This window comes from Anopheles gambiae, chromosome 3 (assembly GCF_943734735.2).
Source record: "Anopheles gambiae chromosome 3, idAnoGambNW_F1_1, whole genome shotgun sequence".
Classification (NCBI taxonomy): domain Eukaryota; kingdom Metazoa; phylum Arthropoda; class Insecta; order Diptera; family Culicidae; genus Anopheles; species Anopheles gambiae.
In genome coordinates this window covers 61722957-61737516 of record NC_064602.1, presented here as the reverse complement: position 1 = coordinate 61737516, position 14560 = coordinate 61722957, and positions in this window count along the sequence as shown.

Here is a 14560-nt window from a genome sequence, read left to right as displayed (position 1 = left end):
GCCAATAAATGGGCAACAATCAGCAATTGATTGCAATTGATGCTTTTTAAAAGTTTTTACATTCCATTTTACATTACATTTACATTTTACTCCTGAATAAAAAAAAGTTTTTACAGTATATGCGATGCTCTAGGTGAAGTACTGTAAATTCTCGTAATGTAAAATAATAATAATGCGTATGCTGGTAGGTGTTCAATCAAGATAACACCCCACGTGAAGGTACCGTTCGCGATCTAAAGGCCGGGCTACATTGATCGTACTCCGTAGTGTAATTTTTGTGAACGCGTACGCCATCTAGCGGTGGCGGGTTGAAGCTACATGCTGGTATAATTTATGTGTAAAAAAACGTTTTGGGTCGAGGAGGCTATAATTTTACCCAATGATGGATAGATGTTGGAAGATGGGGTAAAATGTTGCCAAGCGCTTTGTATGAATGACGCAAGGTCTTTGAAAGAGAACAGGTCGATGCGTTTAGAGTAAATTGACAAAAAGCCATGGGAAAATTTTGACAGTTTAATTGAACATTGGGCCTCATCGCGAACGAAAGTCGATAAAATTTATCCGATCGGTTAATTTGCTCGAATCCACTGGTGGAATTTATTTTCCACCGGTGGATAATTTTCTCCACCGGTGGATAATTTCTCCACCGGTGGATAACTCTTTCCGATTCGAGTAGCCATTGATTTTGCCTATCTGTCAATCACACTTTTGTTTACATTTAGAGGTGTTGTTTTGCGGAATGAATAAAATAGTAAATTTGGCTTATTTACGGACCATCTAGTGAAGAATCCACACCAGGCCTTAGACAGTACTGACTGTAGGCCTATTCAAACAATCCGGGTAAAGTGTAAAACGGGTTGTAGGCTGAACAAGTCTAGTTGAAACAAAATCGTATGAACTGGAGAACGAGGTTTGAATCCTTTCTGAACTTGCCACCTTCACTGACGCTTGTCCTGTGCCATATACCATGTGCGTCCATCAACTCCAGCCACCGCGAACGTTGGATCCGTGAACGTCCGTATTTTACGCCCTCGTGCAGAAATATATTGAAACAACGCGGTACACTTATTCCGTGCAATAAGGAGTGTCCGAAACCGCTCACGGTCTCTCGCCCTCGCCAGTCCATTATCCTGGCCTCAATGACTGACGCCTCCAAGTCTTCTGGCCACTTAAATTTAAACCTACTACGCCCTCTCCGCAATTGCGGATTTAACCGTAAGCGGACTGATTGGCCACAGGAGGCTCCGTGGATATCAAGTCCAGCATATATGGTGTGTACAGTAGTCTCATCGTGGACCTCCATGAACGATAGAGGCTCCATGGACGAAGAGACTAAAAGACTACAGGGGCCCATATATGAGGGATTCCGACCAATACCCCCGACCCCCCTAAGAAAAAAATTAAAGTGTATTTGATTCAAAGCCAAGAGATGAAATCTCCCCCCACCCCCTCTCCCTGCACAACACCTGGGACGATCGTTTCCATGCCTTGAACAAGGACCGTCCACTGAAGACTGGCGAGCTTGATACGACAATGAGTGTGCTTCCACACGTACGATGATGATTGCGTCAGATTTGATAAAAATAAAATAACTACGTTAAAATTGTAATGTATGTGATTCAGAAGAGAAGCTTTTGAAGTGTACATATTCGTTTAAATAGATGAACAAAAAAATTCATTGGGTGACACGTTTGTCACGAGGCGTGGAACATAGCGATGTGTGTGTCAATCTGAACACTCCCGGGCTATACCCTTCCATAAGCAACCCTGGGTTTTTGGGGATAGTCCGGAAGGTACAAGTAGACACGACACCTTCGATAGGTGCAAAACAACGCAAACGATTCCGACCGGAACTCGCCGCTCCAACGGATATGAGTTGCTTATAATTTCTTGTACCTAGTGATAATACTGGTCTTCCCAATCTCGTTGCATTTACGTGTCGGAACGGATTCTAATATGCCATAAGGCCATAACATAAGGTTGGATAAAAGAGAAGGATTAGCAGAAAAGGATTTTTTTTGTTTCTTATTTCTTAGCTTGAACTATAAAAACTAGATACCTGTTATAAACCTAAATTTATGTGTTTTGATTATTTATTTATAAAAACAGGTAAATTTATATTTTCTAAAAAATAATATTTTAGCTAAATCGAGTGATAAAACATCTTAAATAACTCAAACATCGATAAAACATCCATTTTTGCGAGCTGTGAAACATGGTTTTTAATATTATTTAGTTTTCCACTGTTATATCAACTGGGGTGGAGCAGTAGATATGGCTATCCGACTGAAATGGTTTTTTTTTTATATGAAGTTTTCAACTGCATATCCCACTGCTCGACTTTTTAACCACGTTGCTATGGCGGCAAACACCATTCCACTCCACTGCCAAACCGATCGGTTAGCGAAAATTCTGATTGAGAAAACGCAATTGGATAACATTGGAATTTTGCTAACCGATCGGCTAAATTATCCACTCCGTTATCGACTTTCGTTCGCGATGAGGCCCATTGTTTATGTTTAGCGATGGACGTTGCTATGGTGTGAATGAGAATTTTGTTCAGCATTTTGAACACATTTCCTGTTAGAATATTACACAATAAGAATCCAGTTAGAATATTACATGGCTGATACAATCCAAGGATATTTTTTATCATTCGTTGCCGGATTATAAGCAGAAGACGGTATACATATTGTACATGTATGTGCCGATACGATGTTTCATGTTACTCTCAGTGTTTAAATGAAAGTAAATAGGACTTCTGTTACCCAGTTGGAACATGTAAAGTGCTGTTTTATGCCTGTTACACTTTTCGTTCTTCCAGCAGGACCGTTGTAAACGGTAGTGATTCGTGGCCACTGAATGGCAAGCAATGATGTAATCTGTATACAGAGTAGACTGCAATTACTTCTCCTTTATTCTTCAGAAGTGATTGACCGTAAAAAATTTAACCAATATAATATTCCTAATAGTAAATTCGTCCACTTTTCCACGTTAAACGTTCGCTGTTTTTTTGTTAACACGTTTTCATGAAACTGTCAAAAGCGAGCTGAAAATGGCAACCTAGCAACGGGCTTTGCATCGACCTGTTCTTCTTAATAGATCTTGGAATGACGATTTGTCCACCAACAACAATTAACGGCCTACTTTGTTGCAATTTATAGGTGTTTATCAACATTTCAAACGGCATACAAGCACCGACAAACCGACGTGACACTTCGAACAAAATGAGCTTCAAAAGTTGTCTCCTTATTTCAAATGAAAATACGTTAAACACTAGCGCCATCTCTATAATGATTCGCTTACTACATTGACACAGAGAAGAAACTGCTAAATCCCCTTTTTGTTTTTCTTCGCAAATTCCAATGCGTATTGTTTTATGTACTTCTCACATCTTTTTCTTTGATTTGGAAACTTATAAAATGATTTTGCTGGATGTTTTGTTCAATAATTCTCACAAAATCTTGCTTCACCCCAAGCGGAAATTTTCGTACGATAACTCATACACTCTCATAATTTGACAAGAAATATATGACTGTATGTGTGCTTCTTGCATTCAAACCATTTCGCTCTCCAAGCCAAGCGTTTAAGCAGGTTATGTATATTTATTTTTTACTATTATGTTTAGTTTGCATTTAAATCAGTTGTGTTCTTTCGTATCGTATCATTCATATAAACACCAACAATGTAAAAACTATTTAACCTCAAAATGTCTAACACTAAACGTGCAATGAAGATAGCAAATATGCCATTGCACGCGGTTGTGGTTATGTGCCGAAAAAAGTCTGAATCTCGTACACTGTTTCGTTTGTCAAATCGTGCACGAAATGTCTTTCGAAAACATAACCGAAAAGTGCCAATTTCACTCGCTTGGGACACTTCCTTCGCAATTTGTATTTAGAAAAGTTGTTTACATCGAAGCAGCAGTGAACAGAGCTTACTTTGACAGAAGTGATCGCCTCACTGGTAAATGACAGTACTTACTTGTGGGACACTTTTGTAACGCCAGTGTCACGTCGGTTTGTCGGTGAAACAAGTAGCCTGGTCAAAACTTGATGAGACACCATGCATGCCTTAAAGGCCGTGCTACATTGATCGTACTCCGTGGTGTAATTTTAATATTCACTAGCGCATTTCAAGATCTATTAAAAAGAACAGGTCGATGCAAAGCCCGTTGCTAGGTTCCCATTTTCAGCTCGCTTTTGACAGTTTCATGAAAACGTGTTAACAAAAAAACAGCGAACGTTTAACGTGGAAAAGTGGACGAATTTACTATTAGGAATATTATATTGGTTAAATTTTTTACGGTCAATCACTTCTGAAGAATAAAGGAGAAGTAATTGCAGTCTACTCTGTATACAGATTACATCATTGCTTGCCATTCAGTGGCCACGAATCACTACCGTTTACAACGGTCCTGCTGGAAGAACGAAAAGTGTAACAGGCATAAAACAGCACTTTACATGTTCCAACTGGGTAACAGAAGTCCTATTTACTTTCATTTAAACACTGAGAGTAACATGAAACATCGTATCGGCACATACATGTACAATATGTATACCGTCTTCTGCTTATAATCCGGCAACGAATGATAAAAAATATCCTTGGATTGTATCAGCCATGTAATATTCTAACTGGATTCTTATTGTGTAATATTCTAACAGGAAATGTGTTCAAAATGCTGAACAAAATTCTCATTCACACCATAGCAACGTCCATCGCTAAACATAAACAATGGGCCTCATCGCGAACGAAAGTCGATAACGGAGTGGATAATTTAGCCGATCGGTTAGCAAAATTCCAATGTTATCCAATTGCGTTTTCTCAATCAGAATTTTCGCTAACCGATCGGTTTGGCAGTGGAGTGGAATGGTGTTTGCCGCCATAGCAACGTGGTTAAAAAGTCGAGCAGTGGGATATGCAGTTGAAAACTTCATATAAAAAAAAAAACCATTTCAGTCGGATAGCCATATCTACTGCTCCACCCCAGTTGATATAACAGTGGAAAACTAAATAATATTAAAAACCATGTTTCACAGCTCGCAAAAATGGATGTTTTATCGATGTTTGAGTTATTTAAGATGTTTTATCACTCGATTTAGCTAAAATATTATTTTTTAGAAAATATAAATTTACCTGTTTTTTTAAATAAATAATCAAAACACATAAATTTAGGTTTATAACAGGTATCTAGTTTTTATAGTTCAAGCTAAGAAATAAGAAACAAAAAAAATCCTTTTCTGCTAATCCTTCTCTTTTATCCAACCTTATGTTATGGCCTTATGGCATATTAGAATCCGTTCCGACACGTAAATGCAACGAGATTGGGAAGACCAGTATTATCACTAGGTACAAGAAATTATAAGCAACTCATATCCGTTGGAGCGGCGAGTTCCGGTCGGAATCGTTTGCGTTGTTTTGCACCTATCGAAGGTGTCGTGTCTACTTGTACCTTCCGGACTATCCCCAAAAACCCAGGGTTGCTTATGGAAGGGTATAGCCCGGGAGTGTTCAGATTGACACACACATCGCTATGTTCCACGCCTCGTGACAAACGTGTCACCCAATGAATTTTTTTGTTCATCTATTTAAACGAATATGTACACTTCAAAAGCTTCTCTTCTGAATCACATACATTACAATTTTAACGTAGTTATTTTATTTTTATCAAATCTGACGCAATCATCATCGTACGTGTGGAAGCACACTCATTGTCGTATCAAGCTCGCCAGTCTTCAGTGGACGGTCCTTGTTCAAGGCATGGAAACGATCGTCCCAGGTGTTGTGCAGGGAGAGGGGGTGGGGGGAGATTTCATCTCTTGGCTTTGAATCAAATACACTTTAATTTTTTTCTTAGGGGGGTCGGGGGTATTGGTCGGAATCCCTCATATATGGGCCCCTGTAGTCTTTTAGTCTCTTCGTCCATGGAGCCTCTATCGTTCATGGAGGTCCACGATGAGACTACTGTACACACCATATATGCTGGACTTGATATCCACGGAGCCTCCTGTGGCCAATCAGTCCGCTTACGGTTAAATCCGCAATTGCGGAGAGGGCGTAGTAGGTTTAAATTTAAGTGGCCAGAAGACTTGGAGGCGTCAGTCATTGAGGCCAGGATAATGGACTGGCGAGGGCGAGAGACCGTGAGCGGTTTCGGACACTCCTTATTGCACGGAATAAGTGTACCGCGTTGTTTCAATATATTTCTGCACGAGGGCGTAAAATACGGACGTTCACGGATCCAACGTTCGCGGTGGCTGGAGTTGATGGACGCACATGGTATATGGCACAGGACAAGCGTCAGTGAAGGTGGCAAGTTCAGAAAGGATTCAAACCTCGTTCTCCAGTTCATACGATTTTGTTTCAACTAGACTTGTTCAGCCTACAACCCGTTTTACACTTTACCCGGATTGTTTGAATAGGCCTACAGTCAGTACTGTCTAAGGCCTGGTGTGGATTCTTCACTAGATGGTCCGTAAATAAGCCAAATTTACTATTTTATTCATTCCGCAAAACAACACCTCTAAATGTAAACAAAAGTGTGATTGACAGATAGGCAAAATCAATGGCTACTCGAATCGGAAAGAGTTATCCACCGGTGGAGAAATTATCCACCGGTGGAGAAAATTATCCACCGGTGGAAAATAAATTCCACCAGTGGATTCGAGCAAATTAACCGATCGGATAAATTTTATCGACTTTCGTTCGCGATGAGGCCCAATGTTCAATTAAACTGTCAAAATTTTCCCATGGCTTTTTGTCAATTTACTCTAAACGCATCGACCTGTTCTCTTTCAAAGACCTTGCGTCATTCATACAAAGCGCTTGGCAACATTTTACCCCATCTTCCAACATCTATCCATCATTGGGTAAAATTATAGCCTCCTCGACCCAAAACGTTTTTTTACACATAAATTATACCAGCATGTAGCTTCAACCCGCCACCGCTAGATGGCGTACGCGTTCACAAAAATTACACTACGGAGTACGATCAATGTAGCCCGGCCTTTAGATCGCGAACGGTACCTTCACGTGGGGTGTTATCTTGATTGAACACCTACCAGCATACGCATTATTATTATTTTACATTACGAGAATTTACAGTACTTCACCTAGAGCATCGCATATACTGTAAAAACTTTTTTTTATTCAGGAGTAAAATGTAAATGTAATGTAAAATGGAATGTAAAAACTTTTAAAAAGCATCAATTGCAATCAATTGCTGATTGTTGCCCATTTATTGGCATCGGTACAGAAAAAATTTAAGCAAATATTTCATTTCAGGGAACGGTCAGAACCTCGCCGCATGCGATTTTGCCGCAAGCTTTTGTATGGGATTTGGCGGCAAAACCGCATGCGGCGAGGTTCTGGCCGTTCCCTCACGAATCGACGGGGAAACGAATGTTATCTGTCAATTTTTAGTGCCTTCTCGCTCATACAGTGCCGAACAAGAAATATAACCGTTGTTTTTACTGTTACTTTTTATTTAAAATTTAAATGTTAATCCACTTAATTGTATGACACCTCCATTTTCCTAGTCTTCATTTTTTAAACTATGAAAAAAAAACTCTTATTTCTTTATCTACATTCATAACATTATCCACTACAGTAGAACGACGATTATCCGGGTAGCTCGGTACCGGACGGTTGCCGGTTAATCGATTTGCACGGATAATGGTCCAAGAAATGTCAAATTCATATACAATTATAAAATCCACTAATTTTATGATTAATTCACCTTGAATCAATCGATTAATCGTTAGTAGAATATTATTTTAATCAAAAACTATAGGTTTAACAACCGTTCATGAACAAAAATTTATTTCTAAAATACCACTAGACACTACAAAGCTGCACAACAAACTGGTTGCCCACTTGACTATCGCTGCAAATGTACGCCGTACGTTTGAACAGCTGTCACATTTATGCGCACGGTTCAGCCGCCCGCCGGTTAAACCGCCCCCGGATAATCGACGTTCTACTGTATATGAAACAAATTAGTTGCAGAAAAAACAGCATTTTTACATTTGTATAATGCATAACATAAACAAGTTTTACTATTTTAGGTTTGGGCGGATTATAAATCTGCTTTAAAAAAGAAGCTTTCATTTAATAATGCGGAATACATATCGACCGGAGGGGGACCGTGCTCCTTGCGCAATTTAAATGCCCTGGAGCAGAAAGTTATTCAAGTGCTCGATATGCAACGTTCAGTGGTGGGAACACCTGACGTACCACCAATGGGTCTAGCAGAAAGTGGAGATTCAATCGAAAATGAAAGTTTGAATATCAGCCCAGAAGTAACAGAGCTCGTTACATCCGGAGCATGTAATCGGGACAGCGAACATCAACCAACTTCTGCCCAAATAATTGACCAAGAGGTTGAAATCGAAGAGGTACCTGTAACTACAGAACCAGCTCGTAACAGCAGGCAAAAGAGACGCACATTGGCGGAGCAAAACTTGTTTGAGTTGCGTAAATTCAACGTGATTTACAAAAAATACTCAACGTTAAAATCGAAAAACAAGAAACAAACAAAGCTAGGTTAGAAACTGAAAAAGAACATGCTAACATGCGTCTATACAGGTTACGACAAAAGCCCGTTTTGGCCGATTTCCAATAAAAAAATGAATGAAAATTTTGACAGACAAATTGGAATGATTTGTTTACAATTGGAATGATTTGTTTACAATTGGACTGATTTGTTTACAATTTGTCTGGATTGCAATCGTGCAATCGTATAAAGGCCGGGCTACATTGGTCGTACTCGCAAGTGTAATTTTTATTTTCACTAGCGCATCTGGCGACGACCAGCGCATGCTAGATGTCGGTATAATTTATGTGTCAAAATTATTCATACTTGGTGTCTCATCAAGTTTCGAGCAGGCTACTTGTATGCCGTATGAAATGTTTATAAACGTCCATAAATTGCAACAAAATAGGCCGTTAATTGTTGTTGGTGGATAAATCGTCATTCATACAAAGCGCTAGGCAACATTTTCCCCATCTTCCAACATCTTTCCATCATTGGGTAAAATTATAGCCTCCTGGACCCAAAACACTTTTTGACAGATAAATTATACCAGCCTCTAGCTTCGACCCGCCGCCGCTAGATGGCGTACTCGTTCACAAAAATTACACTCAGGAGTACGATCAATGTAGCCCGGCCTTAATGTTTGGTGTTAAATATTGTAAGTTTTAATTTATTTAATTATTTTGTAATTTTATAATTACTAATTTTGTGATAAATTAACAGTTGTGACAAGGGAGAAATCGAGTAAGTGAGAATCCAAGACATGAGCTCATCGCGTGTTGGCCAACATTGGAACCTGGCAGACACGGAAACATGGAGACATGTAATTCCATTTGGCACAGGTGCTCTCGGGACATGGCTTTTTTGGGAGTACTTTTGTATCAAGAGTTTCTCGTCGTCCCCGGACTGCCAATGGTGTGTCGGTGTACCAGAGGATGCAAAACATGTAATGTTCGAGTGCTATGTTTGCTAGTGTCCGACAGGAGCTGCTTGGCGAGGGTGGCCCAGATCCGGTTCGGCCAGATACCCTTCAGTAGCATATATTGCGAGACCAAGCCACCTGGAGTCGTATCTGTGTAGCCGCTCGACAAATAACTGTGGAATTGCAGCGTTCCTGGGATGCGGAAAGGGCCAATCGCTCAGCTGAGGATATGGCTCAGCGCGAGGCCGAGCTGGAGGAAATTACGGCACATAGAGTGGAGGTGGTTGCCGCTCGTAATAACCGACGTTATGCGAGACGTAGAGAGCAGCGTGGACGGGAAAGAGAGGAACGCCGGGGCGGACGGTCCCCTTCCCCTCCACCGAGCAAACAACAATCCCTTTCCAAGATCCCTCGCGGGACACAGGGTAGGACTGGGACGAGGGCTTAAATGTTTGTACTAAATAACGATGATAGTATTAATAAAACAAGCGATGATAGTATGTTGAAAAAAAAGGCAATAGGATAACGCATCATAGGGTAATGCACATCATGCATCATCAATGATTCCAACCCGCAAGTGGAGCGGGTGTGCTAGATCGGAGTCGGAAACAAATCCGACCCGAGGAAGTAAGGACTTCGAGTTGACTCGAATGATTAGTAGTTGTAAGAAAGCATAAGCGGCTCCGACCCGTTGGTACAGCGAGTTTGGGTCAGATCAAAGTAGGTTCAATATCCGATCCGTACTCGCTGCACCAATGGGTCGGAATCGCTTATGCTTTCTCGTATCTAACGAAATCGTTGCACATACTACATCTATTTGTACGTCTCCGGGACCCGCACGACTCCGGGATGTTTCGGATTGCTCCGACCCGGTGAGTTCCAGTTGCCCCGCCTTTCACTAGTGTGTGTATGGAAGAACGTGCTTGAGTTGTTGGATCGCTGACCAAGGAGTAGGAGAAGGAGGTAAAAATGAGTTAATGTTTAACGAGCCCGTTGTAACAATAATAATTAGAAAATAAACTTCAAATATATTTGTGTTTGTCGGAAGCATTTATCAAATACGATTTCCCTCTATAAGGTTGACAAAGTGTAATTTTCATAACTTTCGTCACAACAATTTACGCAATCACAAAATATTATTTAAATAAACACTATGTACAAAACATGTTGATACTCATACTGTACGGGCCGTACACCAGCAGCACCGTGCACCCCTACCGAGAGCACCTACTTGATCAACCTTTTTACACACTCTCTTTTCTGCCGTGCAATGCACTCGCCTCACACAAATGTGGGAATTTGTAAGCTATGATCCCCATACCTATATATGTCACCTATGTACCCACCACAAATGCTTCAAACATCATATTCCCTCTGTATTGTACTTGACTCGAGCACAAATGAAATGGACCCCCGCCGTTGTTTAACACTGCCGGGACGACATTTATCTCTCGTCTTTTCGCTCTAGCACTTAAATTAAGCTGCACCCGAGTTGGCATGAATTCTCTACCACTGGAACAAGACAGGATCACGAACATTCGTTTGCTACGATACGGAACTGTAACAGGAGCAGCATAGACGATCACCCTGAACCCGACGATTGTGGCGAATCGGCATGGAGCCTCGCCGCTTCCCATACATCGCAGTAGGGTCGCGTTCAGGACTGCATAATTTCTAACCCTTTTTATCAATGCTGCTGCTAGATGGCATAAATCCTCGTCCCCAGAAGCTGTGACTGCAATTTCAAACCTGGAGAACAAACGGAACTGGGTAAACAATGCGATGCTATCCTTGGCAAATCAGCAGAACTTACTCAGCATTGAACAGGTCAACAAGGAAGTCGTATTCTATTAACGATGGAACGTGATAGGATGAAAAAAACTTGAAGCGTTAGTTTCAGCTTCTGCAATCTTATTTATGTTGTTTATTCCAAGCATCAGCTGACCGGCGTCGATTTTGACAGACAAATTGTAAACAAGGTTTACAAAATGGTGACCCTCTCAATCGCTCTGTCGTAACCTGTATAGAGTCAAATAACCTTGGTAGAAACCATCTAGTACGTTAAGAAAATGCTTTGCCTCAGCTTCTACGTTTATACTGTTATAAAAGAACAACATTTTAAAACAAACAATATACTTTGTGTTACTGTTCCACAAGTTGTAAAAATAAACGAGTTATAACATAAAAGTCTGTCAAAATAGCGTAAGCATTAACCCTGTCGTTTGCAACCAAATTACACCTGTTCTCACTATCCTCTGAATCGTTATCCGGTTGCTATGGATCGCAATCCATGAGATTGGATCGCAATCAACTACGTCTGAATCATTTGCAGCTACGTTTGGATCGTTTTCAGCAACGTTTGGATCGCTCTCAGCTACCTTTGGATTTTACGGTAGCTCGCGTAAATCTCGTTGCGGCGCAAAGTTTATTTAGTGACCATTCGGCGTACCTCACGATTCTCCTCATGACAGACAATTTGAAAAGCAACAATTTCGTATTGTTCTATGTTTTAACCCAATTGAGAATATGTGTTAAAACCCCATTTTTGAGCTATGAACAACATTTGACAGATTTTTCTGCTTCTACGCATCAGAACAGATTTCCTCCATTCTAAAGATGGAATATCCGGCTATACCTCGAACCCTGAACCCGGCTAAAGACCCTGAACAAGACTAAATGACCACGTAGGTCGTTACGCTAAAAAGAAGAAGATTGTGCTGGTTTGTTTGGAAAACTTGGTCTAATAACCAAAAACGTATGAATGGTGATGTAAGCTTCATATAAAAAATACGATAAGATTTTATAATTGAATGCATTAATTGTTTAGTTCTTTCCTTGGGGTGCAAATGTGTCCCGCGGTCACCAAATAAACGGTGCGCTAAAACGAAATTTGCGCGAGCTACCGTAAAATCCAAAGGTAGCTGAGAGCGATCCAAACGTAGCTGAAAACGATTCAGACGTAGTTGCAAACGATTCAGACGTAGTTGATTGCGATCCATTCTCATGGATTGCGATCCATAGCAACCGGATAAAGATTCAGAGGAAAGTGAGAACAGGTGTATTAAAAGATATTGGACAAAAATAAATGCTATTTTTTGCACAAAAAAGTTAAATTTGGTGAAATTCAGTATGGTTTGAATAAATAGAAACATCAAATATGATTCATTTGTTTTGAGAATTCTGAGCATATTTTTTAATTCATAAAATCGGGTAACCATGAAACTTTTAAGCATTTTAGTAATTAATGCCTGGGCTGATTTGCGTTACTAATTTGCTCTAATTTAGCATATTTTAACTCTAGCTCCTTTTCTTTTTTTCCTTCCTCAGTCGAAAATCCTGCATTGCCAATTCATGTTGCATTTCCATTGCCTTTTGTTTTAGTTCAAATTTTCATTTAGCATGTTCTTTTTCAGTTTCTAACCTAGCTTTGTTTGTTTCTTGTTTTTCGATTTTAACGTTGAGTATTTTTTGTTGAATTACATTGAATTTACGCAACTCCATCAAGTTTTGCTCCGCCAATGTGCGTCTCTTTCGCCTGCTGTTACGAGCTGGTTCTGTAGTTACAGGTACCTCTTCGATTTCAACCTCTTGGTCAATTATTTGAGCAGAAGTTGGTTGATGTTCGCTGTCCCGATTGCATGCTCCGGATGTAACGAGCTCTGTTACTTCTGGGCTGATATTCAAACATTCATTTTCGATTGAATCTCCACTTTCTGCTAGACCCATTGGTGGTACGTTAGGTGTTCCCACCACTGAACGTTGCATATCGAGCACTTGAATAACTTTCTGCTCCAGGGCATTAAAATTGCGCAAGGAGCACGGTCTCCCTCCGGTCGATATGTATTCCGCATTATTAAATGAAAGCTTCTTTTTTAAAGCAGATTTATATAGATTTAGACCTAAAATAGTAAAACACGTTTATGTTATGCATTATAAAAATTACTTATCAAATAGTGGTAATTTACTTTTTTCCATCCCGATATATCTTTGATAGGGGGTCCCAATTCGTTGAGTTTTACCGTCACTCCCCGTCACTACCGTCAGTTTTACCGTTACAAGATCCTTCCCCGCACGACAAAATCGAGCAGTTTTGTAGCTCGGATTTTCGATCGCTTTCCGCCAGAAGCGATCGAAAAAGCGAGCAGAAATGTCAGGGAAAACGCTTGGATTCCAATCGAAGAAATATTTCAATCCAAAAATTTCAGCGCTGTAAATTTCGAAATATTTCATTTATAAATTTGCAACAATTTTGAATGCGAAATATTTCACAGACATGCGCTGTGAAATATGTTTGCAGTTTGAGTTTGAGAAGTTTTCGATCGCTTTGCGCAGCGGGTATCAATCGAAAAATTTCAGCGCTGAAAATTTCGCAATATTTCATTTATAAATTTGCAACATTTTGAATGCGAAATATTTCACAGGCATGCGCTGTGAAATATGTTTGCAGTTTGACTTTGAGAAGTTTTCGATCGCTTTGTGCAGCGGGTCGATGCGATCACCGGCTACACCTTCACTACCTTCAATCATGGCAATAAGTACCTCAAACTGTCGTTTGGTTGTAGTTTTGCGCTTGTCCTTAAATCAGTGAATAATAATGTATTAACCCGTATGTTGACCATATACAATGACATGTTTTAGATTACTTACAGGCATTTTTATCAATTTTTGCACGGTCTTTCGTTTAACTTCACACCAAACAAACAAAAAACGGAAGATCGAATGGCGCGGTTTTCATTCTTTGGAAATTTTTATTTCTATTGTGACACACAAAAACAACAAACCTGTTTTTTTATGCAACTAATTTGTTTCATATAGTGGATAATGTTATGAATGTAGATAAAGAAATAAGAGTTTTTTTCATAGTTTCAAAAATGAAGACTAGAAAAATGGAGGTGTCATACAATTAAGTGGATTAACATTTAAATTTGAAATAAAAAGTAACAGTAAAAACAACGGTTATATTTCTTGTTCGGCACTGTATGAGCGAGAAGGCACTAAAAATTGACAGATAACATTCGTTTCCCCGTCGATTCGTGAGGGAACGGCCAGAACCTCGCCGCATGCGGTTTTGCCGCCAAATCCCATACAAAAGCTTGCGGCAAAAT